This window comes from Hypanus sabinus, chromosome 6 (genome assembly GCF_030144855.1).
Source record: "Hypanus sabinus isolate sHypSab1 chromosome 6, sHypSab1.hap1, whole genome shotgun sequence".
Classification (NCBI taxonomy): Eukaryota; Metazoa; Chordata; class Chondrichthyes; order Myliobatiformes; family Dasyatidae; genus Hypanus; species Hypanus sabinus.
In genome coordinates this window covers 165927401-165954736 of record NC_082711.1, presented here as the reverse complement: position 1 = coordinate 165954736, position 27336 = coordinate 165927401, and the positions used below count along the sequence as shown (strand labels likewise).

General features: G+C 44.6%; 1 long non-coding RNA gene across 1 annotated transcript; it reads right to left on the bottom strand.

Annotated features, from left to right (window-relative positions):
* Positions 1–357: 357 nt before the first annotated feature.
* LOC132396051 (uncharacterized) lies at positions 358–26883 on the bottom strand. The gene is made up of 2 exons (XR_009512835.1): positions 22840–26883; positions 358–1479 (listed from the first exon to the last, which is right to left on the bottom strand). It is a non-coding gene; the product is annotated as an uncharacterized LOC132396051 (long non-coding RNA).
* Between the last annotated feature and the right edge of the window lie 453 nt (positions 26884–27336).

The following is a 27336-nucleotide window of genomic DNA, read 5'->3' as shown; positions in this document are numbered from 1 at the left end:
GGAGAACTTTAAGGCCTTCTTGATGGGGGGATAGAAGTGTAGAGGGACTGGACATCCATGTGGCACAGAGTCATAGAAAAGTACAGCAAAGAACTAGGTCCTTCGGCCCATCTAATCTGTGCCGAACCATTTAAGCTGCCTTGTCCCATTGACCTGCCCCCAGACCATAGCCCTCCATACCCCTCCCATGGTGAAAATGAGGTGGTTAGGCCCAGGAAAGGGAAGGGACTGAATCAAGGGGGATAGAATGGAGTTGAGGTATGAAGACACGAGTTCAGTGGGGCAGGAGCAGACAGAGACAATGGGCCTGCCTGGACAGTCAGGTTTGTCTTAAAGATGAAGTTAGAAACACAGATATGGAATAAAACGTGCATAAGTACTTACATACCAACATTTATTTATAATGTAAACAGCATTATAAAAAATAATTTAAATTGTTTGCAATTTAGTGAATGATGTAATCGATAGACAGGACTGAGGGGTGAACCAGACTGGTTGATCAGATTAATTGCCTGCAGAAAGAAACTTTGAAGATGGCATGAAGATTTTTGTTTTAATAACCCTATAGCAGTTTGCAGGGTGTGTAATGTCTACAATGATTTTATTTCCGCTCGCTTCTTTGTCCATGACAGAGTTGTTGACTTTGATATTGAGTTGGAAAGGTGCAGTTCCTTGGGCTTTATTATATCAGTGCAGGAGGCCACAGATGAGTCCGTGGGAGGGAGGTGGCAGAAAATTAAATCAGCAGGCCGCAGGAAGCATGGAGGTGGCTCTGCGTCTGAGTGCCGGTGCACTCCAAGACAGTCACTCACCCTCCCCTGTTCAGAGGACACCACAACGTAGGTACAAAATGCAGTGCACCAAACTGGAAGCAAATCACTGTTCCACTTGAGAGGACAATTTTCTGTCCCTGGATGGAGGAAGGGAAGAATTGAGGCGCTGTTGTTGCTTTATGGCAGGAACACAGGAGTCTCTCCCTCCACTTGCTGGGCATGTCCGACAACTCTGACATTTTCAAGATTTGACTCTCCTTTGCTCGAATTCTCACTCTCCAAATAACCCCGTTAACCGGTCAGTTAGATAACTTCCACTTGATCATCGAGATTGAGAACCTGAGTTGTAGATTCTTCGAAAGTGAGTCCGTAGGTGATGGAGTCATCTCCAGGTTGTGGTGAGTGAAGTTATCCATGCCTGATGTTTCCCAAACCCGGTGGTGCGGGACCCAAGACTCCTGTACCTCCTTCCAATGACAGCAACAGGAAGAGAGCATGGTCTGGACGATAGGAGTGCTTGATGACAGATGCTGCAATTAGACAAACGCCCGTGGAATGGCGGGTTATGAATCATGTGCAAACAGATAGGATTACTTTGTTTTGGCAGCACGTTCAACACAGGCATGATGGGCCGAAGGGCCTGTTCCTCTGCTGTCTTTCTTCATGTGCTACGCTGTCTGGAACCATACTGATGAGAAGTCAGTGCCTTAATAAAAAATTGAGAAAAGTAAAATGAAGTCAAATAAAATGAACAAGCTGATTGGCAATGAGGGTCCATAGTAGGAATTCCTTTAACTGACCTTAGAAACCCGTCTTATCTAATCAGGACCACAAAGCAGAACAAAGGTAATAAATTGAGCTAATTTTTGCTGTTTTTACCAGCTTTGAAATGGCCCTTGTAGAGGTTTTATTTGTTGTTGCACAACGTCTCTCAACGGGGTTAATGAAAAACTGAACTGATATGGACGTAGTGACGGCTGTGCATTGTAGCCACAGTGGAGTGCGTGCAGTGCTCCACCAGTGTGCAATAATAAATAGAAATGGCCAGCTCTGGCATCAGGTTAAATTCGACTGATCCTGCTCTGGTAGTCCTGTGAGTTACCTGGTTGTGCATTCAGAGTCACCGTGTGCAGACAGTAAACCCACATGCATCACTGCAATGAGTGACACTCCTGGCAAACACACACAAGATGCTGGAGGCCAGGCAGCTTCTACGGGGAAAAAGTAAACAGTTGATGTTTTGGGTGGAGACCCTTCATCCGGACTGGAAAGGACACTGCCTGACCTGCTGAGCTCCTCCTGCACATTGTTGCTTTGGATCTTCAGCACCTACAGTGTGAATGACATTCACGACTTCTCAGGGAACTACGTCACTGTACCCCAAGGTCACTCTGTTTTACAACATTCCCCACCCTGCTGTAGGTTAACTTATCAAAATGCATCAGTTGTACTTATCCAAGTTAAATTCTATCTGTCATTCCTTGACCCGCTTTCTCTGTTGAATACAGTAGTCTTTTAGCAAAAGTCAATCGAATGAGAATTAGTGAGATGAATGACAGCCATGTGCCAACTTGATGTCATATCACAGACACCAGGAGAGTCTCCCCATCATCTAATAATCTCTCGCTTTTCAACAGATAGATTAATATCTCTGAGGATCTAACCTGGTCCCAACTAATTGATGCAGCTATAAAGGAGACAAGATTAGGAGTTTGAGGAGATTTGGTTGGTCACCTAAAGCACTCGAAAAACTCCTACAGATGTACAGTTGAGAGCATTCTGACAGATATGGTATAGGGTCTACTGCTTAAGAAGCTACAAAAAGCTGTAAAATTAGTCAGCTCCTTCATGGGTACTAGCCAGCTGGTGTTGTAGTGGCATCAGCACTAGACTTTGAGGCTAAAGGTCCCGGGTTCAATTCCGGCTGACTCCTTGTACGCTTTCCATCTGTTGAGCATCAAGTTAGCAACTCGGCCTCGTAAAAAAAAACACACAAATGCTAAAGAAACTGTAAAAAAATTCCGCCTGATGCACCACAAGGTGTGAAAAGGAACAACACAGAATCATGGGTACTAGCCTCTGTAGTATTCAAGACATCTTCAATGAGCAGTGGCCCAGAAAGGCAGTGCCTATCATTAAGGTCCCTCATCACCCAGGACATGCCCTCTTCTCATTGTTACCATCAGGAAGGAGGTACAGAAGCCTGAAGGCACACAGTCAGCGATTCGGGAACAGCTTTCTCCCCTCTGCCATCCGATCTCTAAATGGACATTGAACCCATGAACACTACTTTACTTTTTATTTCTGTTTTTACTCTACTCTTCTGGCCGAACCCAAGGGTTACATCCACATCAATGCAGCACTTAACAGATGGGAGCATCGAGGAACCCTGGTAAAACTCAGCCAGTTCCATTATGGGCATCAGTCTCCCCGTCACTGAGGACATTTTCTAAAGGTGATGCCTCAAACAGGTGGCACTCATCATTACGGACCTCACCGTTCCCTTTTCTCATTACTGATCGCAGGCCAGAGGTACAGGAGCCAGACGACCACATTTTTAGGAACAGCTTCATCCCCTCTGCCACCAGATTTCTGAATGGCAAAGAACCCATAAACACTGTTTTTTAATTTATATATATATATTTCTTACTGTAATTTATAGTATATTTTTTGTATTGTACTGTACTGCTGTCACAAAGCAACAAATTTCATGATGTATTATACGTCAGTGATGATAATTCTGATTCTGAAACTATAATCAGTAGGGACCAAGTGGAAAATATCTGAATAATACTGTAGTTGGTGGATGCCAATCCTCCCAGCTCCAGGTCATCACTGTAAGGCTTCCCCAGTGCGGAGTCCTCATTCCAGTCATTTTAGCAATGACCCTGCTCTCAGGAGGTCAGAAAAAGGGAGTGTTTGCTGATGGTTCATGCATGCAACCAGACCTGGGCAAACTTCCGGCATGGGCTGATAAGTGGCAAGAAACATTCACACCATCATTGAGCTAGACAATGACTGCTAGGGAGCAAAGAGAGAGAGAGAGAAAGAAATCTAATGAGAGATAGAGTCGGAGGGCAAAGGTAATGCGAGCTATTCATAAGAAGCATGCTCCAATCTTCAATCTATTTATGATATACCCATATTGATATCAAGTCTACAATTGTTTATTACAAATGATAATCGACTATTGAAATCGCCATGATCCACGACTGCCAACACAAACCACTGTTAATTATAATGGTACATTTGTGCCATTTACACAGGCTGCAGCCTACGATATCATTGGATCCTAAAATTAACCACAATATTTACAAAGATCCTCAATAGTCTTATGGTTGCACTGTGAGATATCCTGATCTTTATTGTTTTATTACTACATTATGGGAGGAAAGTATGGGGTCAGGGATGCCAGAGGTAATTTTTTACACAGAGAATGGTGGGTGCATGGAACATGTTGCCAGGGTGGTGGTAAAGGTAGATACCTCAGGGATTTTTAAGAGACTCTTAAGATAGGCACATGGATGATAGAAAACTGGAGGGCTATTAAGGGAGGAAGGGCTACATTGATCTTAGAGTAGGTTATAACGTTGGCACAACATCATGAGCTGAAGGGCCTGTACTGTGCTGTACTGTCCAATGTTGAATGTGTGCATGTGTAGAGATATACAACGTATCTGTTTAATTTGTTATGTGCGTGACCATGAGATTCGGGGATACATGGAATGGAAGGGGCTATGATGGGACAGATGAGTTAGAGGGAAGAGTTACCATCAACAGCTTGAAAGAGACGTTGCAATTCTTATGGTCTTATGTCTTATGGTCTAATTCTGGGCCAGGAGACACGAACAGACAAGGAAAAGGGTAACAGGAAAACACACAGTAAGTAGGTGAGATGACATTAACAGAAATTAGTCTAGACATTGGGGTATGACACATTTAAGAATCAAGGTATTGACACCATTATAGCATAAGACTAAGAAGAAGAGTCCTCTTTCTTAAACTTATCGAGAGGACAATGAAAGCTCTCTGTCCACCCACCTCCTATAAAGTGGTAATGGTGCCATCCGATAGACCATGCAGTTATTATGCATTTTCATTCTACCCACAATGTATAAAGCACAAGGAATTTTGGATCTCACGGAGACACTCCTGCCTGTGGGCTTGAGACAGAATTAAAACTGTTGTGTAAACTGCTCTCCACCCACAACAATGTGCAGCTCAAACAAGAGCAAGTCTAATCATCTTCCCTCAACAGAGACACCTCTGTATTTCACCACCAGTATTCTGGTGTCGACCAGAAACTGTATAAATATTACCTTTATGAGTACAGAAGATGGGCATCCTGCAGCAAGTGGCTCCCTTCTAACTATCCAAATCCTTCTAATCATTTAGAGCGCGTAAATCAGGAGTTGATGGAATACCTCTACCAGGAAAGAAGGACAAGGACTTCGGGCTTATGTCAGCACCACTACTTTCATGTTCTCCTCTAAACCGTACACCATCCCTCCTTAATAGGACCCTGGGCGTATTTCTATATCAGATGGACTTCTGCTCTTCAAAAAGAAGACTTAACCAACATCCAAAGAGCAACTCAGGTTGGGCAGTAGATACCACTTTGGTCAGCATGACCTGGATCCCAAATAAAATAATAAATGAAAATGGCTTTGCACTTACCACAAAGAGATTTTAATTGCAGCCATGCTTCATAATATGATATTTAAGACCTAGAATTTAACAGACGTTGTAAAGTGCCATTGAGTGTTCAATATACATAGAACACTACAACGCAGAAACAGACTCTTTGGCCCATCTAGTCCATGCTGAACTATTAATCTGCCTAGCCCCATTGACCTGCACCTGGATCATAGACCTCCATACCCTTCCCATCTGTGTATGTATCCAAATTTCTCTTAACTGTTGAAATCGAACCTGCATCCACCACTTCTGACAGCAGCTCATTCCACACTCTCACTACCCTCTGAGAGAAGAGGTGCCACCTCTTCAACATTTCACTTTTCACCCTTAACCATTGACCTCTAATTCTAGTCCCACACAACCAAACGTTGTAACATGACCAATGTCACCAAGAGACACTGAGACTAAAGGACACAAAAGTGTTTTATTCAACAGAATGAGCCACTCTTGGAGGAAGAGGCCTCCTGATCCAATATTACATGATATTTTTATATGCTAACGATCAAAGGTAACAGCAAGACAGTTCTATAGAGTTTCAATGTATCTGCAATGCTTCCTTTGATTTACATACAGTTTTCACACTCCTCCTTTGCACCCACACTCCAGACACCCAAAATGATTGTTAATCACATTGTCGGGCTTGTAATCAACTCCAGTCCAAAGCTCTAGCAAAACTATTTTTCAGGGCTGTGTTTTAAATTCAATCTACAATTTACACTCATGTCCGAAGATTGGTTGCTCTTGAAGTAAATATTTGCCACATGCCTTAACTCCACAATACATCCTAACACTAAACGTTTTGGGAAGACTTCCTCCCCATAGCCATGGGAGTATGGGAGGTAATGTGCTCTAAGAAAGATCTCAACCATCTATCTGAGTGATGCTCCATTAGTAATCCTTTCATGACAATGTAAAAATCCTTTAAAATTTGATACTCCTTTCCTGAAAAAAAAAATTGGGATTTATTTGTTTATTTCAGCAGAATATGTGATGGGTTTTGAGCCGAGAAGGCTGACAAAGTCAGATGAAACCTGGGACCGGGCAACAGTTCCAAGGGTGCTGTTGTTGGCAACTGTGTTACTCATGAGGTTACTATATGATCTAGCACACTTGACAGATAACAATTTTATCTTAGTCATTGTAAAACAGCTGGAGTAGAAATTGGAATCGTCCTAGTCAGTGCCATGTTTAGGACAGTGGAATTCATTTTGAGCTTTGGAAGGTCACCCTCTTCTGCTCCAGTGGGAGTTCCTCCAGCTCGCACCGGTCAGTTCCAGCCATCCTTTGAAAGGACTGCAAAGAAGCTCTGAAATACAGACGCTTTCCCTCTGAGAGGGTGTGTTAATTAGGAATGGACACTAATCCAAAGTCATTTCACCAGGTGATGCATGCAAGCAAAACCCTAGTGGGACTTCTGTTAACTGGCCAGTGCTAAATTTTGTGGCGATTTTAGAAATATGGAGCTCACTTAGTCATTATTGTTAGCCTGATGGATTGATGCTGCGGAATGTCAGGGAGGAATTCTGTTTTGGAATATTTTTGTGAAACGAGCTATCAATGGAGCTAACAAGTTGGGCAGAAATCATGACGATGGCTGCAAGATCTGGTTTTATATATATAACGGTACATCATGTAAGTGCAACAGAAGTCTCCTTTCTCAACTATTCTGTCATTTTAAATGCATTATTAGAGCACAGAGCTAGAGGGGTGTGAGATTATGAATTAATGGAGTGAAATCATTTTCTTGAAGAAATAGGATTGGAAAACAAATGAGTGAGTTGGTGCCAATATCAATGAGGCAGTATTCATAGTGAAAAGGGAATTAAAAATGGAAAAGGGCAAAGAACTTAGAAAAGTTGTTGACCTAGACTTCTGATTGATTCCTGAATCAGTACCCACCACTTTGTTGAATTTTTTGAATTATTTTCCTGATTAATGTAGCATTAAAGTCTATTTAATGAGAGAGAAATTATATCAGATTAGTCTCACATCACCTGTTACCGTGAAATATAGCAGATTCACCCTGTGGTGGATGAACAATCCCTGACTTTTGTCTTAATTTTTAGTTCAAAACTCTCACTGAAGGGAAGCCCATTGGAATTAAGGGAGAGCATCCAGTCAACTAATTGGAGTCTTGTTCTCTTCCTTTGATTGGTTGAAAGCCAATCAAATGGATGCCAAGCTCCAAATGCCAATACATGGCGAGTCATCTAAGGTTCTAAAAGTTTTATTACGATATTTTATTTGACCGAAATGTATCACCCTCGAAGGTGTGAGGAAGCTCCATGAGTAGACAGTGAACCAATGACTAGAGCTGCAGCCTCATGGATCTGGGTTTGGATGCTGACTGCTTGGAGCTTGCAAATTTTTCCCTGTAACCGCATGGGTTTCCTGGAGGTGCTCTGGTTTCCACCCAAATGCTGAAGACGTGCAGGTCGGGAGGCTAACTGGCTGCCAAAGATTTTTCTCCTGGTTCAGATGAGCAAGAGGGGAGTAAAACAAGAGGGGTGGCAGTCAATTAAGGAGGTAGACTGAATTGGTGTAAGTTACTTCTCAGTGGATGCAGGGGTTGAAGAGCATAATTCTGTGCTGAATAACTCTAAGCTGTTGTATTTGGGTAATATATATGATTTTTAATGATTTTTCTGCCATCAAAATCCACTGGTTGACGGTTGTGTTTGTTTAAATGCATAGACCATAGTAGTGGTGCTTGTTGCTTGTGGCCTAGGGAGTGTGATGCTGGTGATGTGTGCGGGACCATGTGGGTGAGCTTAGTGTTTGGTTTTGATGTCACGAGACCCATTCATTCCATATTTCATTCATACGCCGGTGAGGAGGGGGGAAAAGAAAAGCATTTTGACCCATTGAGTCGACATAATCTCAGAGAGCAACCTCACTCCCTCATTTCTATGTTCCTTTTTACATATTCTCCTCCATTCCCCAGATTCCCCAGATTCCATACGATAGGGGCGACTTACAGTGGCCTGTGAACTTACCAGCGCACGTGTCGTCAGGATGACCCAGGGGAATGAACACGGTCACAGAGAGAAAATGCAAGCTCCGTTAGGGCTGGAGATCAGGACTGAAGCCAGTCACTGGACCTGAGAGGGGTCAACACTAGCAGCTGTGTCCACGTGCTGCCCTTATGGGACGCCACGTGGGGTTGGGAAGAGCTGAACAGGATTGCTCAAAGTTCAAAAGTAAATTTATTACCAAAGTACGTCTATGTCACCATATACTAAGCTGAGATTCATTTTCTTGCAGGCATTCACGGTAGAACAAGAAATACAACAGAATCAATGAAGACTGACAAAACAATCAATGTGCAAAAGGCAAATTGTGTAAATGCAAAAAATGACAAATAATAACAAACAAACAAATAAATAAATAAATAATTCTGATGAAAGTGAGTCTGTAGGTTGTCAAATCAGTTCAGAGTTGAGATGAGTGAAGTTATCCACCCTGGCTCTGGAGCCTGATGGATGAAGGGTAATAACTGTTCCTGTATTCTTCTATTACTTATTATATAGAAGAGATCAGACAGACACATTACCTCTTGAGTCACCTCTGACTATACAAGCATGTGCTCAGTTTCTGATTGTGGTTGAGGATCTAATTAGTGCCGAGTTGTGAAGGATCATCTTCCAAATTCTCAGCAGATCCCATTCACTTCTCACCCCACTGCTTGTTGGTTGTCACTCCTTTCCAATTACGGTCTTCACGAGGTCTGGCCGTGTGAAGCATAATTGCTGCACCCCTGCATTCTTCAGAGGCGGTCCCAATGAGTCAAGGATGTCCTGGTTCCACTCAGTGTGGTCAATGTGGGACCCACAGGCTCTGTCACAGACAGCAGAGGAGGAGTCAAATGGACAGGACGCCGTCTAATGTGAGAGGCTCTTTGCGTCTCCTGTCATCCTGTGCTTCCGATGAAGGGACTCGGTGGTTCTCAGTAGCATTACAGATGCACCATCTCCATCTCGACAGCCATTGGCCAGCTATTGCTACAAGTTGGTGAGGATACTCCAAATTCCTCAAAGAAGTATTGAAAACATCCTAGGTTCATATCCCTTGTCTTCTTGGTAATCCTTCGCCGTAACAGAGCTCAGAGTGCAGGTGCTCAGGTTCTAAAGTGAAGAAAAAGATGTGGCAGAAATACTGAGTAGGTTGGGTAGCATTTGTGGCCAGGGATAGGGAAAGAACTTTTCTGGGCTTTTCATCCTGGAAAGTTAACTCTGCTTCTCTTCTCCCGAGTGCTTACGACATTCTGTTTTAATTGGAATCAAGAGCCTTTCTCGGGACTCTGGAATTGGATATGGTCCTTAACCTCCTCAGTATTTAGAATCTAACCCCACCCAGCTGGTTTAGGGGTTAGCCGCGTCACTTGCCAGACTGACACCCCATTTCATCAATTCTGATCTACAGTAATCGTGACAGTACTAATACAAGAAGTGTTAAATTAATCTTCACGAGAAGGAAGGTTCTGCAGAAATGCAACTGTCTCTTTTTCTTTTTGATGTTTAGAACATAGGACAGCACAGCTCAGTTCAAGCCCTTCAGCCCATGATGTTGTACCGGCCTTTTAACCAATTCTTAGATCAATCTAACACTTCCCTTCCACATAGTCCTCTATTTTTCTATCATTCATGTGCCTAACTAAGAGTCTCTTAAATGCCCCAATATATCTGCCTCTGCCACCACTTGGCAGTCTGTTGCATGCACTTGCCTCTCTCTGTGTAAGAAAAATAACTCTGATATCCCTCTGTACTTTCCTCCTATCAGCCCATCCCTGACATATTTAGTTGTTTGCCTGTTCTTCATCTCCCTCTGGTGCTTCCCCCCCCTCCTTTCCTTCTCCTGAGGCCTCCCATCCCATGATCCTTTCCCTTCTCCAGCTCTGTATCACTTTTGCCAATCACCTTTCCAGCTCTTAGCTTCATCCCACCCCCTCCTGTCTTCTCCTATCATTTTGCATTTCCCCCTCCCCCCTCTACTTTCAAATCTCTTACTATCTTTCCTTTCGGTTAGTCCTGACGAAGGGTCTCAGCCCGAAACGTCTACAGCGCTTCTCCCTATAGATGCTGCCTAGCCTGCTGTGTTCCACCAGCATTTTGTGTGTGTTGCAGCTTAAAATTATGCCCTTTTGTATTAGTCATTTCTGCCCTGGGGAAAAGGCAACGGCTGTTCACTTTGTCTGCTTCTTATCATCCTGTATATCTCTATCGTCTCCTCTCATCTTCCTTCTCTCCAAATAGAAAAACCCTGGCTCACTGAACCTGTCTTCATAAGACATGCTGTCTAATCCAGGCAGCATCCTGGTGAATCTCCACTGCACCCTCTCTAATCCAGGCAGCATCCTGGTGAATCTCCACTGCACCCTCTCTAATCCAGGCAGAATCCTGGTGAATCTCCACTGCACCCTCTCTAATCCAGGCAGCATCCTGGTGAATCTCCACTGCACCCTCTCTAATCCAGCAGCATCCTGGTGAATCTCCACTGCACCCTCTCTAATCCAGGCAGAATCCTGGTGAATCTCCACTGCACCCTCTCTAATCCAGGCAGCATCCTGGTGAATCTCCACTGCACCCTCTCTAATCCAGCAGCATCCTGGTGAATCTCCACTGCACCCTCTCTAATCCAGGCAGCATCCTGGTGAATCTCCACTGCACCCTCTCTAATCCAGGCAGCATTCTGGTGAATCTCCACTGCACCCTCTCCAATCCAGGCAGCATCCTGGTGAATCTCCTCTGCACCCTCTCTAATCCAGGCAGCATCCTGGTGAATCTCCACTGCACCCTCTCTAATCCAGGCAGACTCCTGGTGAATCTCCACTGCACCCTCTCTAATCCAGGCAGCATCCTGGTGAATCTCCTCTGCACCCTCTCTAATCCAGGCAGTGTCCTGGTGAATCTCCACTGCACCCTCTCTAATCCAGGCAGCATCCTGGTGAATCTCCACTGCACCCTCTCTAATCCAGGCAGCATCCTGGTGAATCTCCTCTGCACCCTCTCTAATCCAGGCAGAATCCTGGTGAATCTCCTCTGCACCCTCTCTAATCCAGGCAGCATCCTGGTAAATCTCCTCTGCACCCTCTCTAATCCAGGCAGCATCCTGGTGAATCTCCACTGCACCCTCTCTAATCCAGGCAGAATCTTGGTGAATCTCCACTGCACCCTCTCTAATCCAGGCAGTGTCCTGGTGAATCTCCACTGCACCCTCTCTAATCCAGGCAGAATCCTGGTGAATCTCCTCTGCACCCTCTCTAATCCAGGCAGCATCCTGGTGAATCTCCTCTGCACCCTCTCTAATCCAGGCAGAATCCTGGTGAATCTCCTCTGCACCCTCTCTAATCCAGGCAGAATCCTGGTGAATCTCCTCTGCACCCTCTCTAATCCAGGCAGCATCCTGGTGAATCTCCTCTGCACCCTCTCTAGTCCAGGCAGCATCCTGGTGAATCTCCACTGCACCCTCTCTAATCCAGGCAGCATCCTGGTGAATCTCCACTGCATCCTCTCTAATCCAGGCAGCATCCTGGTGAATCTCCTCTGCACCCTCTCTAATCCAGGCAGCATCCTGGTGAATCTCCACTGCATCCTCTCTAATCCAGGCAGCATCCTGGTGAATCTCCACTGCACCCTCTCTAATCCAGGCAGCATCCTGGTGAATCTCCACTGCACCCTCTCTAAAGCTTCCTAATGCTTATGTCCGTTACAATAGCGGTTGTACATTTGTGGGAAGCAACTGATATTTTTTAAGAAATGTGACATATTCTTCCATTCAAAAACATCGTGAGGTTGAAAGCAGGTTCTTCTTTGATGTTCTCGTGTGCAGTGCAGCCCCACCAAGTAGGCGTTGTTAATTGACGACAAACTCTGTGGTGTTCAGGTCTTTGAATCCACTTTCTTCATCATTATATGTCCTGCTGTACGATGTGGGCAAACATGGTGTCTGACCATGATAGCTCTTGGCAAATTGATGGGTTTGCCATTGCCTTTTTCTGGGCATTGTCTTTACAAGATGTGTGACCCCAGCCGTTATCAATACTTCTCAGAGACTGTCTGCCTGGCATCAGTGGTTGCATAACCAGGACTTCTTAGATGCGTCAGCTGCTCATATCAGCATCCACCATGGCTTCACATGACCCCGATTCAGGGAATGATGCTAAGTGGGAGCTACACCTTGCCCAAGCGTGAATTGCAGGCTGGCAGGGGGAAGGAGCGCTTTATGCCTCCTTGGGTAGAGAAATATCTCCACCTTGCCACCTGCAAATCCACTATACTACAGTAAAAATCCTGTTTAGGAATATGAAAGGTTGTGAAAGGATCAGGACACAGCTTCATCGAGGACAGTGAGTGGAGCGAGAGTGGAACAGCTAATGGAGGTAATGTTAACTGTGCAGTGGAATACAAACAGGGAGAAGCAAAATCAGTGGCCTGTTTTAAAACAGTATCATCTTTTTCTCCCACTGAAGTCGAGATACATGTAGGATAGCTGCTGATTCACCCAGCCCTGTTTTCCATTATCTTACCAAGTGAAATTGTCTTCACGCCTACTTTCCTTCTGGGAGAAATCAGAAGAAGGCTCCCCAATCAGTTTAATATCTCTGACGTATGTCAGCAGTACAGTGCAATACTTAAAACGATCACTGAGTTGCGATAAAATATTTTAAAAATTAAATTAAATAGGTAGTGCATAGTGTTCATGGGTTGGCTTATTGTCCATTCAGTAATCTGTTGACAGAGGGGTAGGAGTTGTTCCTAAAACATTGCGGGTGTGTCTTCAGGCTCCTGTACCTCCTCCCTGATGGTAGTATTATGAGAGAGCACATCGTGGATGTCTGGGTCCTCAATTATGGATCCTGCCTTTTTGAGGCATCATCTTTTGAAGACGTCTTCGATGCTGGGGTGGCTAGTGCCCATGATGGAGCAGGCTGAGCTCTACAGCCTTTTTCTGACCCTGTGCAGAGGCCCCTCCAGACCAGACGGTGATGCAACCAGTTAGAATGCTCTCCACGGTACGTCTGCAGAGATTTGCTGGAGTCTTTGGTAATGTACCAAATCTCCTCAAACTCCAATTGAACTATAGCTCTGAAGTGCCTTCTTTGCAATTGCATCAATATGTTGGGCCCTGGATAAATCTTGAAACTACAATAATGAAACTACTAAATGGATAGGGGTATTATTTATTATATATTTAACATTATTATTTATTGTTTATAGGATGCAGATATTGTTAGTAAGGTTGGTATTTAATGTCCGTCACTAATTGCCCTGAAGCTGAGGGCAGTTAAGTTGTTTTTGTTGCTGTGGGTCATACCAGGGGTTTCCTTCTATGAAGACTATGAACTAAATTATAGTCACCGTCACTGGTCACCGAATTATTGGAAGGCTGTCAACAAAATAGAGAGAGTACAGAGGAGATTTACTAGAATGTTACCTGGGTTTCAGCACCTAAGTTACAGAGAAAGGTTGAACAAGTTATTCTTTGGAGCATAGAAGGTTGAGGGGGGACTTGATAGAGGTATTTAAAATTATGAGGGGGATAGATAGAGTTGATGTGGATAGGCTTTTTCCATTGAGAGTAGGGGAGATTCAAACAAGAGGACATGAGTTAAGGGGCAAAAGTTCAGGAGTAACACCGGGGGAAATTCTTTACTCAGAGAGTGGTAGCTGTGTGGAACGAGCTTCCAGTAGAAGTGGTAGAGGCAGGTTCGATTTTGTCATTTAAAAAAAAATTGGATAGGTATATGGACAAGAAAGAAATGGAGGGTTATGGGCTGAGTGCGGGTCAGTGGGACTAGGTGAGGGTAAGCGTTTGGCATGGACTAGAAGGGCCGAGATGGCCTGTTTCCGTGCTATAATTGTTATATAGTTTGTAAATGGTTTTTTATGGTAGTCTGGAAATATCATGGTCACTATTACTGAGACTAAACTTATTTATTCGTTATGATGGGATTTAGACCTGTATCTCCTGATCAATTGCCCAGGTGTCTGGATGCTGGTCCAGTAAATTAGCCACTGATAACTTTGCTGTGTAACCTGAGAACTTCATAGGAGGCACGGTAGTGTAGTGGTTAGCACAACACTTTACAGTACAGGTGACCCTGCTTCAATTCCTGCCACCGCCTGTAAGCAGTTTTTTTATGTTCTCCCTTTGACTGTGTGGGTTTCCTCCGTGTGCACCGCTTTCCTCCCACAGTCCAAAGACATACCGTTTGGTAAATTAATTGGTCATGGTAAATCGTCCTGTGATTAGGCTAGGATCAAATCGGGGGATCAGCAGCTGGCTCACAAGGCCTGCACTGTATCTCAATAAATAAATAAATAAACGTGGTGAATCCAAAACTGACCCCCGCCTCTGTAAAAATCGAATAATGGCAGCCTGGGTCCAACTCATTGGGATCACCCAAGGTTCTAACTTGAGGTGAGCTGGCCCTGATCAGTCTTGCATTCTTATGGCAATAAAATCCTTCAAACTACTCCCTATCCTCGTTATATGCGTCACCAGACAATGCGGTTTCACAGTAATGCGAGGAACATATTTCTACAAAGTGTCCTTATATGCGTCCAAAACTCTCAGTTATGCGAGGAGGTGCACGCGTTCCTCACAGTCTCGCCGCCGGGATGAGAAACACCGCTTTCCCGCCAACACAAGTGAGGCGCACCCGCCCCACCGTCTCACTCCCGCCAGTCTCGCATCGGTTTTGGCGAGGTGTGGGTGTGCGATCTTGCGCTCTTAAACTTTTGTTGGTTTTACCTACGGTGCAGTGATTTCGTGCTTGAAATATTTCACTATGCCTCCTAAGCATCCGATCTCATGTCCCGGGCCATCACCGAGCGGCAGAGAACCGCTTTAACATTTGAAAAAAAAAGTTGGAAATTATAAACAGCGCAGCATCAGGTGAAGGTAACACAGCTCTGGGACGCTACTGCCGGGAACAGAATCTTGCCTTTAAAGTTCTTTTGTTGCTTGACAATGCGCCAGCCTTTCCTAAACAGTTGTACAACATTCATCCTAACATAACAGTGCGTTTCCTGCTGCCTAACACATCGCTGATTCAACCTCTCGACCAAGGTGTGATCCACATTCAAGTTTTTTTTACGGTGAACTGTCTCTCAGATGCTGCAAGCAACAGACGATTTTGAAAACCCCGGGGGTTTACCAACAGTGAGGGAATGGTGGAAGTCGGAACACTTGGCACACAAGGTGATGGACATGGACCCAAGTTTAGAACGGAGTCAGCATTTCAGTCGTGCCCTGCCGTCAACCCTTCTTCCCTACAAGCAAATTCATGCTGAAAAACAAGATGCTGCCAAGCAAACAACCCTCACCACTTTCTTCAAACTGGTGTCATTTCCTGCTACCGGCAGTTTTGAGTTCTGTGAGTCTTCCTTCACCCCTTGCTGTGCTTGATATGATCCTGACGACCCACAACCATCCACCTTATCCATGTAAAGCTGCCCGATACCACAACCACCGCTCATCTCCCAGAGCGAACACCTGCCAATGTTGGTGAGTACTGTACACCTGAGTATGTTAACTTTCTATGATTTATTACGTTGAATATTACCTTAAATTGATGAAATACAATACGAATGTTGCTTTGTGGTACTGCTTTTGTGTCCTATTGGTATGAAAATGTGAATAAATTACAGATAAAACATATTTAGGAAGCCGTCTGGAACGCACCCCTATTTTCTCCACTTAAATAATTATTCACATTATGCGTCAACTGCGAGGAATGTATCCCCTGCATATAACGAGGATAGGGTGTATCTCAAATTATCTCATATTGTAACACTACTGGTATTATTTAGAGGCTCACTGTTGTAAACATCCTAGAGACTTTGCAATGTGGAACAGATCTTTTCTCACTGCCTTGGGAAAGCAGATAACATAACCAAAAACCTCCTTCCCCGATCGTCTTCTCTCCCCTTCCGGTCAGGCAGAAGATACAAAAACCTGAAAACATGCACAAGCAGGCTGAAAAACAGCTTCTATTCTACTGTCATGAATAGATCTCTATTCTTGATCTCTCAACCTACCTCATCATGACCCGCATTTGTCTGTCTCCACTGCACTTTCTCTTTAATTGCAACATTACACTCACCCTCCGCTTTATCACCTGTACCTGATAAGGTGGTCGCTGAGTGTCTTCTGCTGCTGAAGTCCGGCCACTTCAAGGTTTGAGGTGCTGAAAGTTCAGAGTTGCTCTTTGGCACACCACTGTTGTTAGGCGTGGTCACTTGAGTTCCTGTTGCCTCCCTGTCAGCTGGAGCCAGTCCGGCCATTCTCCTCTGACTGCTCCCACTAACGTGGCATTTTCCCCCAACAGAACTACCGCCCACTGGATGCTTTTTTGTTTCTCGTGCCATTCTCTGCAAACTCTAGCAACTGCTGTGTGTGAAAATCCCAAAAGATCGGCAGTTCCTGAGATAGTCAAACCACCCTGTCTGATGCCAAGAATTTTTCCACAGTCAAAGTCACTTAGATCATATTTCTTCCCCAAGCTGATGCCTGGTCTGAACCTCTCGGCCACGTCTGCAATCTTTTATGCATCAAGTTGCTGCCACATGATTGTCTGATTAGATCTTTACATTAATGAGCAGGTATACAGGTGTATCTAATAAATACCTGAGTGTATATTTTGCATTCTGTTACTGCCTTTCCCTTTGTTCCATCTTGATGCACGTTTGCTTGGAGTGATGTCCAGGTGGCACGCAAAACAATGTATTTCACTATATCTCAGTATATGCAACAATAACAAACCAATTGCACTAACCAAATATTAAAGACAATGAGTGTAGAGATCATGCAAACAGGTGGAATATCATTACTTTCTTTATACTCAATGATAAGTATCGTTAACCAAGCCTGACCATGATGCATTTGTGCAGGTTGAGGATATCCTGTGTCCACCACCAGACTGTAATATTTATCTTACTATTACACTGAATGTTGAAAGGTCTAGATGGAGTGAATGTGGTGAGGATGTTTCCAGTAGTGGGGGAGTCTAGGACAAGAAGGCACAGTCTTAGAATAGAAGGATGTCGCTTTAGAATTGAATTGAATTGACTTTATTACTCACATCCTTCATATACATGAGGAGTAGAAATCTTTACATCTCTGTCTAAATGTGCAATGTGCAATTTATAGTCATTTATAATAAATAGTATGTACAATTATAACATAGAAATACAGTTGTGTCAGCATGAATTAAGCAGTCTGATGACATGGTGGAAGAAATTGTCCAGGAGCCTGTTGGTCCTGGCTTTAATGCTGCGGTACCGTTCCCCAGATGGCAGCAGCTGGAACAGTTTGTGGTTGGGGTGACTTGGATTCCCAATGATTCTTTGGGTCCTTTTTACGCACCTGTTTTTGTAAATGTCTTGAACAGTGGGAAGTTCACATCTGCAGATGTGCTAGGCTGTCCACACCACTCTCTGCAGAACTCTGTGATTGAGGGAAGTACAGTTCCTGTACTAGGCAGTGATGCAGACAGCCAGGATGCTCTCATTTGTGCCCCTGTAGAAAGGATTTGGGGGCCCACACCAAACTTCTTCAGCTGTCTGTTGTGCCTTTTTCACCACACAGCTGGTGGGTACAGACCACATGAGATGGAACTTAAAGCTGTTCTCCCTCTCAACCCCAGATCCATTGATGTCAATAGGGGTTAGCCTGTCTCCATTCCTCCTGTAATCCACAACCAGCTTCTTTGTTTTTGTGACAATGAGGGAGAGGTTGTTTTCTTGACACCACTGAATCAGGGTGATGACTTCTCCGTAGGCTGCCTCATTGTTATTTGAGATTAGGCCAATCAGTGTAGTATCGGCAGCAAATTTAATTGGCAGATTGGAGCTAATTGGAACAGAGACAAGGTGAAATTTCTTTATCTGTGGAATTCATTGCCACAGACAGTTGTGAGGGCCAAGTCATTAGGTATATTTAAAGCAGGGGTTGATAGGTTCTTGATTACTAAGGGTGTCAAAGGTTATGAGGGGAAGGCAGGAGAATGGGGTTGAGAGGGATAATAAATCAGCCATGATGGAGTAATGGAGCAGACTTGATGGGTTGAATGGCCTAATTCACTCCGACAGTATGCCTTATGGTAAACAATCCTAAGATATACCTGTTGATGATTTTTCTGTAAGAAGAAATAATCCCTCTTTGTGACTTGGGGAGCTGACTAATACACATAAAACAATGGTGGTTTGCACACTTTCTGTGGGATATTAGGGACAATTTATATTTAGTGTGTCTGTCAGTGGTATGACTGCACCAGTAAGAAATTTCTCTTGGTTCTTCAGAATCTAACAGTAACAACTTTAAATCACAAGCTCAGACTTGCTTTTTTCCCCACCCTTATTCATATTCTTTAAAAATAACTGCTAATTCAGGAGCCGATCTTAAAGCAGGCAGACTGGAGCAACTCAGACAGCATCTGTGGAGGGGCTTCTGGTAGAATGGCAGCGTGCTCAGACGTAGTGGCCTCTCTGGGTCCAACCAAAGGCATAATTGTTTGTCCTCTATGTCTTTTTTACGATCACAATACTCTGCTGGCTATCAAGAACTGCAGGTCTACCCCATTAGCAAGTTGTTCAGTAGCAGTGGAGTCTGCTTCAGCCAGTCAGGAGAGAAGGTATCGGTACTGCGCACAGAGGAGCTGCAAGTTTCATAACATAATTATCTCAGACGTTTTTCTTATGATGGCCAGACCCTGTTGGACATTGGTAGTGTGGAATACTGCAAGTTCAGGTCACTGGTTCATTGGCAAGACCAAGGGTGGGGGAGGTGAGTGGTCTCGGTCCAGGCCCTCATCCCATGGGGTCCCCGGTTCCGGTCGCTCAGGGAAGGGAGATGCTGGAGGTAGTGTGGTGTGGTATCCATGCTGGGTTGTGGGGGCTGGCCCTTCCTGGAGGTGGAAAACAAGCCGGATTGCGTTTGTCTGCGGTTGCATTTTTTTTAGCATGCGATGATCAGACTGCTGCGGGCTTGTGCCATGCACCATTCAAACTACAGGTCATGACACTCAGGGGCTTGGGCTGTTTTATTACTATTTTGTGTGACAGTATGTTTACCGCTACCCTGCCTTGTGCTGTGTATGTTTGTTAATTCTGTGTTTTGTACCTTGGCCCCAGAGTAGTGCTGTTTCGTTTGGCTATATTCATGTATGGTTGAGTGACAATTAAACTTGAACCTGAAATGGGTGGCTGTTGTTTTGCTTGAAACCCATCATCTGATCTCAAACTGAAGCATAAATGCTGCCTGACCCACAGAGGTCCTCTTTCCTCTTGTGCATTGCTGCTGAATCTAGCCTCTGCAGTCTCTTGTGAGTCCTCTTAGAATTAATAGCTACCAGAATTATATTTCCCAGTGACACCCATTTACTCAGAGCCATTTTTTACAGAACTTAAATTGATTTCCAATAATTAAGTTCCAACTATTCAGGCTTTGGGTAAAATCTGATCTAATTCAGCATCTTTGCAAATGTGTTGCATGTTGGCCTGAGTTTGCTTCAGTAACAGTGAATTTGTGTAGGCTAATGGCAGAATGGCTTCATAAATCTGCTGGATTTGTATCTTGTGGTCATAAATGACATAGCCAACACCATCACCTATATATCAGAGTAGGCACTGATCAATGTTTATAGGTCAGTCTATGCCTAGTTTGAGAAATGGGAAAGTTATTCGAGCGTCAGACTCCATGCAGAGAACATGACTGAGACTGATCACTGTGCCCAGTGGCTGCTGTTCCGAGAACAGACCTTGGAGAGCATAGCTTCCCAATATGGACACGAAACACATTTTTTTATTATAGAGTTGGCAGGGCTAAACATAGATAAGTACAATAGGGTCTTTTTAAGAGCCTCTTATGTAGGTACATGAAGCTTAGAAAAATAGAAAGCTATGCACTATGGAAATTCTAGTTAGTTTCTAGAGTACAACATTGGTGGGCGTAACATTGTGGGCTGAAGGACCTGTAATGTGCTGTAGATCTCTATATTCTATGTTCTAGTACAGCATAGTACAGGCCCTCTGGCCCACGATGTTGTGCCAAACTTTAAGCTTTTTCCACAATCAATCTAATGCTCTCCCCACCCCCCCCCCCAACATAGCCCTCCATTTTTCTTTCATCTGCGTGTCTATCTCTCCAAGAGGACCACAACCTTGTCATGGTTTGGAGGCTGGCATGCCTCAGTGGAGAGCTGTGTTGGCTGGAGTCAGGGCCTTGTGCTTTGGCTCTTGGTGAGGTCACCCATGCCAAACAGGTCAAAGGGTAGGGGCCAGACTAAGCGTTGTCCACCGGTCCTCCAGGTTCAGGGATTCATCTCAGAGCTAACAACCCTGACTGGTAAAACAAAACTGTTACGGAAACAACAATGAAGAATTCTTTTACATCTGAGTGCAATGGTATTCCTGAGTCATCACCCGGGACTTGCATGACTGACAGCATTGAAAGCTGAGCGACTGACACGATGAAAGAAGCCCTGAACACCATCAGAGATGGAAGACCTTCATTGCATCACTGTTACAGAAACAGCAATAAGAATCCTTCTACATTTCAGTGGCAGAGATGTAATCCTTCATTGCTGCCCTAAACACCAGTGGCGAAACAGGCAGTAAGTTGGTGCCCATCCAAGAGTCTCCCAAGTGTACTTGCCCCCCAGCAGCGCACTCCACACTCCCACTACTCTAATGTCTATTCTCTACTGCTCTCTGCCAGGGCACTTCTTTGCAGTGCGTCCAGCCACATTTAAAGAAAGTCCTGGTTAGGACACACCTACTGCAAATGTACTTCCTTAGCAACCTGGTAGTTTCAGAATCAGGTTAAGTATCACTGGCATTTGTCATGTAATTATATGGTTAGATTAAATAAGTAGTGCAAAAAATAGGAAATTAAAAAATGTAGTGAGGTAGTGTTCATGGGTTCAATGTCCATTCAGAAATCTGCTGGCAGAGGGGAAGAAACTGTCCCTGAATTGTTGAGCATGTACCTTCAGGCTCCCGTACCTCCTTCCTGATGGTAACAATGAGAAGACGGCATGAACCGATACTGTTTCTGAAACTTCCAGGTTGCTCTATAAGCACGTTAATGACGGGCACTGACTTTCTGAGGCACTGCTCCCTGGAGATGACCTGGATACTCGAGAGGCCAGTGCCCATGATGGAGCTGACTAATTTTCCAACCTTCGGTCGCTTACTTCAATCCTGTGGAATAGTCTCCCTCCCCCCCCCCCCCCACCCGTACAAGTCAGTGACGCAGTCAATTAGAATTCATGGTCACAATTAACAAAATTAGTTTTGTTATTTCAGAATTATTTGCATCTTAAGTCCCTGTCTATCATAGTAAGATTTGAACTCTTGCCTCCTGATCAATAGTTCAGATATCTACATGCCACTGTGGTAATTAATCGCCATGTATGAGGATATCTTAAACCGTGGGAGTACCACTGCGGTGTTATAGCCACAAGCTGGTAACTTTAGGACTATCGTACAGACAATCACACAAAAGAATGATTAAAATTCAGAATAATTTCCCAGACAGGGGTGGTGAGACAAAGAAAGCAAGGATTAATTTGGGAAACAACAATGGGGAGAATGTTGGCGGAGGTGAAGCGGGTCTTGCAGGGTAACGAGGGGCTGAACGGAATCTTCACCTGCAATGGTATTGTGAAATGAGCAGAATCAGGGGCCACGATATTACGTCTACCTGTCCACCTGCTTGTTGACACAGACATCTAGTCTTGTGCAGCAACTCAATGCTTAAAAGCATGCAGACATGGTCTAGAGGTTCAGTTGGTGTTCAGACCAAACATCAGAATGGGGAAGAAATGTGATCGAAGTGGCTTTGACCGTGGAATCTGGCTGGTGCCAGATGGGGTGGTTTGAGTATCTCAGAAATTGCTGATCTCCTGGGATTTACACAGTCTCTTGAGTTTACAGAGAATGGTGTCAAAAACAAAAAGTATCCTGTAAGCAGCAGTTCTGAGGCCTGATAATGGGAGAGGTCAGAGGAGAATGGCCAGACCGGTTCAAACTGACTGGAAGGCGACAGTAACTCAAATAACAATGCGTTACAGCTGTGGTGGGTGGAAGAGCATCTCTGAATGCACGACACATTGAAACTTGAAGTGGATGGGCTACAGTGGCGGAAAATCACAATCGTACACTCAGTCGCTACTTTATTAGGTACAGAAGGTATCCAATAAAGTATCGACTGAGTGGAGCTGAGTTTTATTTGTCACCTGCACATCGAAGCAGACAGTGAGATGCGCCGTTTGTGTCAAATAAAATCAGCAGGAATTGTACTGCGCAGCCCGCAAGTGTCGCAATGCTTTGGGGCCAGTGTAACCTGCCCAAAACTCACTTACCCCAACTGTACATCTTTGGAACGCGGGAAAGTATTGGAGCATCCAGAGGAAACCCAGGCGGACAAACTTCTTACAGGCAGCAGTGGGGATGGAACACTGATCTTACAGCTAGCACTGTAGTGCATTACGCTAATTGCCACACCACCGTGCTAGACCCACACTTGCTTCTCTCCTTTCAGCTGAACTCTGGTACTTTATGGACAAGTGATTGAGAATTAGCTGTGGAAGAATGGGTACAAGAGAGTGTGAGGCTGACTAGTGGTTACAAACGCCTTCCATATGAAACCCCCTAGTTTCCTTGGCTGTGTATGTCTAGGGAAGACAACCTCTGACCCCACCAAACTAATGAGATTGAGGAGCCCTCCCACCACAAACCCTTGTTTGTGCGAATGCTATATGATTCACAACCCTGTTACAAATCAGTGCGATTAAAAGATGATATTTATGAATATTAATTTGACTGAAGGGTTAGTAAAGAAAAGAACAAAGAAAAAGGAAAGGGCCCATTTTAATGAAGCAGTCAAATGTGCACAAATTGGAGCTCAAGGTTTCTCCTCGTCACCGATCCTCAAACGATCTCCCCCCTGGCTTTGTGGAATCATGGTCCCACTCCGGGTCGAGTACTATGACCTCTTCTCTCCTGTGGCTTCCCTCTTCATCTCCAAAGTTTGAAGGCCAAACTTAGTGCCCCTCACCAGAGAAGCCTCCCCTTAATCCGACCACCCTAATTGGATGGCACACGTCTCTCCTCATCTCTTACCTTCAACAATAATCCAAACAAGCTGAAAACAGAACAGACTGCTCTTATGGAACTGCTAAATGAAATACATAGAGCATAACAGTAAAAAACATGACCGAGGATATCACACACAGAACTCGACCCTGTGGCCGAATCAAACCACAGCCAACAGGGAAAGAAATCTTACTGAGGTGAACATCCTCAACATCCATTCAGTGCCCCAAACAGTCCTTCCAGAGGAGGCAACGCTTCCCCTGTGAATCTGCTGGGGTCGTTTACTGTGTCTGGTCCCCTTGATGCAGGCTCCACTACGTTAGTGAGACCCGTCGAAAACTGGCGGACTACTTCATCGAGCACTTCCGCTCCATCTGCCAAATGTGGAACTTCCCAGTGGCCAAACATTTTAATTCCAATTCCGATTCCCATTACAATACGTTAGTCCATGGTCTCCTCTTGTGCCAAGATGAGGCCACCCTCAGGGGAGGAGGAGAAACACCTTAGAATCAGGTTTATTATCACTGGCAAGTGATGAGAAATTTGTTAACCTAGCAGCAGCTGTTCAATGCAATACATAATCTAGCGGAGAGAGAAAATAAAATAATAATACTGAATAAACAAGTAAATCAATTACAGTATAGGTATACTGATTAGATTAAAAATGTGCAAAAACAGAAATACTGTATATTAAAAAAAAAGTGAGGTAGTGTCCAAAGCTTCAATGTCCATTTAGGAATCAGATGGCAGAGGGGAAGAAGCTGTTCCTGAATCACTGAGTGTGTGCCTTCAGGCTTCTGTACCTCCTCCCTGATGGTAACAGTGAGAAAAGGGCATGCCCTGGGTGCTGCAGGTCCTTAATAATGGACACTGCCTTTCTGAGACACTGAAGATCCCTGAAGATGTCCTGGGTAATTTGTAGGCTAGTACCCGAGATGGAGCTGACTAGATTTACAACCCTCTCTCTGCAGCTTCTTTCGGTCCTGTGCAGTAGCCCCTCCATACAGACAGTGATGCAGCCTGTCAGAATACTCTCTATGGTGCAACAGTAGAAGTTTTTGAGTGTATTTGTTGACATGCCAAATCTCTTCAAACTCCTAATGAGGTATAGCCACTGTCTTGCTTTCTTTATAACTACTTTGATATGTTGGGACGAGGTTAGGTCTTCAGAGATCTTGACACCCAGGAACTTGAAGCTGCTCACTCTCTCCACTTCTGATCCCTCTATGAGGATTGGTGTGTGTTCCTTTGTCTTACCCTTCCTGAAGTCCACAGTCAGCTCTTTTGTTTTATTGACGTTGAGTGCCAGGTTGTTGCTGTGACACCATTCCACTAGTTGGCATATCTCACTCCTGTACGCCCTCTCGTCACCACCTGAGATTCTACCAACAATGGTTGTATCGTCAGTAAATTTATAGATGGTATTTGAACTATGCTGAGCTACACAGTCGTGTATACAGAGAGTAGAGCAGTGGGCTGAGCACACACGCCTTAGGTGGTGATCGTCAGCGGGGAGGATATGTTATCATCAATCCACACAGATTGTGATCTTCCGGTTAGGAAGTCGGGGATCCACTAGCAGAGGGAGGTACAGAGGCCCAGGTTCTACACCTTCTCAATCAGGAATGTGGGAATGATGGTATTAAATGCTGAACTATAGTCGATCTGGGTAACCTCCAACCTGACAGCATGAATATTGATTTCTCCTTCCTGTAAAAAAAAATCGCTTCCTATCCCTCTTCTTCTATTCCCTCACTCTGGCCTCTTACCTCTTCTCACCTGCCTATCACCTCCACCTAGATCCCCTCCTTCTTCCCTTTATCCTACGATCTACTCTCCTCTCCCATCAGATTCCTTCCTCTCCAGCCCTTTACATTTCCTACACACCTGGCTTCACATATCACCTTCTAGCTTGCTTCCTTCCCTTCCCCACATCTTTTTATTCAGACGTCTTCCCCCTTCTTTTCCTGATAAAGGGATTCAGCCTGGAACATCAGCCGAATATTCATTTCCATAGGTGCTGTTTGACCTGCTGAATTCCTCCAGGTGTATTGTGTGTATTGCTCTGGATTTCCAACATTTATAGACTTCCTTCTGTTACCTTTAACACCTGTGTAGCTTGAACTGTGTCCAGCGGGGATATTAGAACTCCAGGAATGTTTAGATCTTCTAACACTCATTCTTGGGATTGTACATAGGTGTGGGTTGGGAAACCGTCTATCAAAAGATCCCTTAAGACTTCCAATACACTTCAATGTGGGCTTGCAGGTAAAACAAAACAACGACCAATCCCAGGTCTTTTTGATCAAATTTCCAGAGCCATTTTCAAATGGTTAGATAAACACATATTGTTGAGGATCACATGATACTTTGAGACGGTTAATTGCTTCACCACACCCATTGATGAAACTTTATAGTACAGTTTTCTGCTCCTGGACCCTGTGTCCCAGGATTCCAATAGTCATGAAGTCATGGTTGCGTTCAAGGAGAAGATAACATCTTATCTAAAGTCTGATTTATTGCAGATAAACTGATAAAGAGCTAGGGATCTCCTTAGTTACGAACAACCTTTTACAGCCTAGCTACACATCGGTGCGTGCCTTTTGGAATGTTTTCACTCCTTGCTTCTTCCGTTCACCCCAACCTGACATCTCTCTGAGAGGCACTGAAGATGTTAGGTCAGAGATCTTCCCATGAGTTTAGATTTCTTGGCAAGAGAAGGAAGTTCAATGCACCACTTGACTGTTTTGGACGAGAGTAGCCATGAAACCAGACTTAAAATGAGCAGGCATTGTGATACGTGCACTTTGCAGTGATGTAAGTTTCCTGCTTATAATTCACCCAGATGCTCAGTACCCAAGTTTAATAATTTGGGCCACTATTCTCTTCTTTGTAACACGTTCAAAGTCTGTTGACCCAATGTGATGTCAAGGCATTGCACAACCTGAGTCACCTTCACACAACAATACCATAACTTACCCTCCTCGGAGATTCACTTTAGCAAATAACAAATACCTTTTCGTCAGTGTTCTGCCTGAAATATCAACTGTTTATTCCTCTCCATTGATGCTGCCTGATCTGCTGAGTTCCTCCAGCATTTTGTGTGTGTTACTCTGGATTTCTGGCATCTGTAGAACCTCTGGTGTTTATAACAAAGGCCTCTGTTGAGGGATGCCACTGTCTCAGTTGTGACGGTAGAGTAGCACTGCAGATAGAGGGTGCCATGAGGAGGCCACACTCGGGTTGGAGGAGCAACACCTTATATTCCGTCTGAGTAGCCTCTGACCTGATGGCATGAACATCGGTTTCTCCTTTCGGTAAAAAACTGTCCCCCCTCACCCTTCCTCTATTCCCCACCCTGACCTTTTACCTCTTCTCACCTGCTTATCACTTCCCCCTGAGTCCCCTCCTCCTTCCCTTCCTCCTCTGTTCCACTCTCCTCTCCTATCAGATTCCTTCTTCTCCAGCCTTTGACCATTCCCACCCACCTGTCACTTTCCGACTAGCCTCCTTCCCCTCCCCCTTCCTTCTCAGTCCTGAAGAAGGGTCTCGGCCCCAAACTTCGACTGCCTTTTCCTTTCTGTAGATGCTGCCTGACCTGCAGAGATCCCCCAGCGGCTTTGTGTGCGTTGCTACAGGTAGAGCTTCCCCCCTCCCTTCTCCAGGGACCCAGGTTCAAATCCTGGCCTCTGGGATGGTCTGTGTGGACTCTGCCTGTTTTCCCCGTGACCACCCGGGCTTTGTCGCTTACTCGGGCTTCCTCC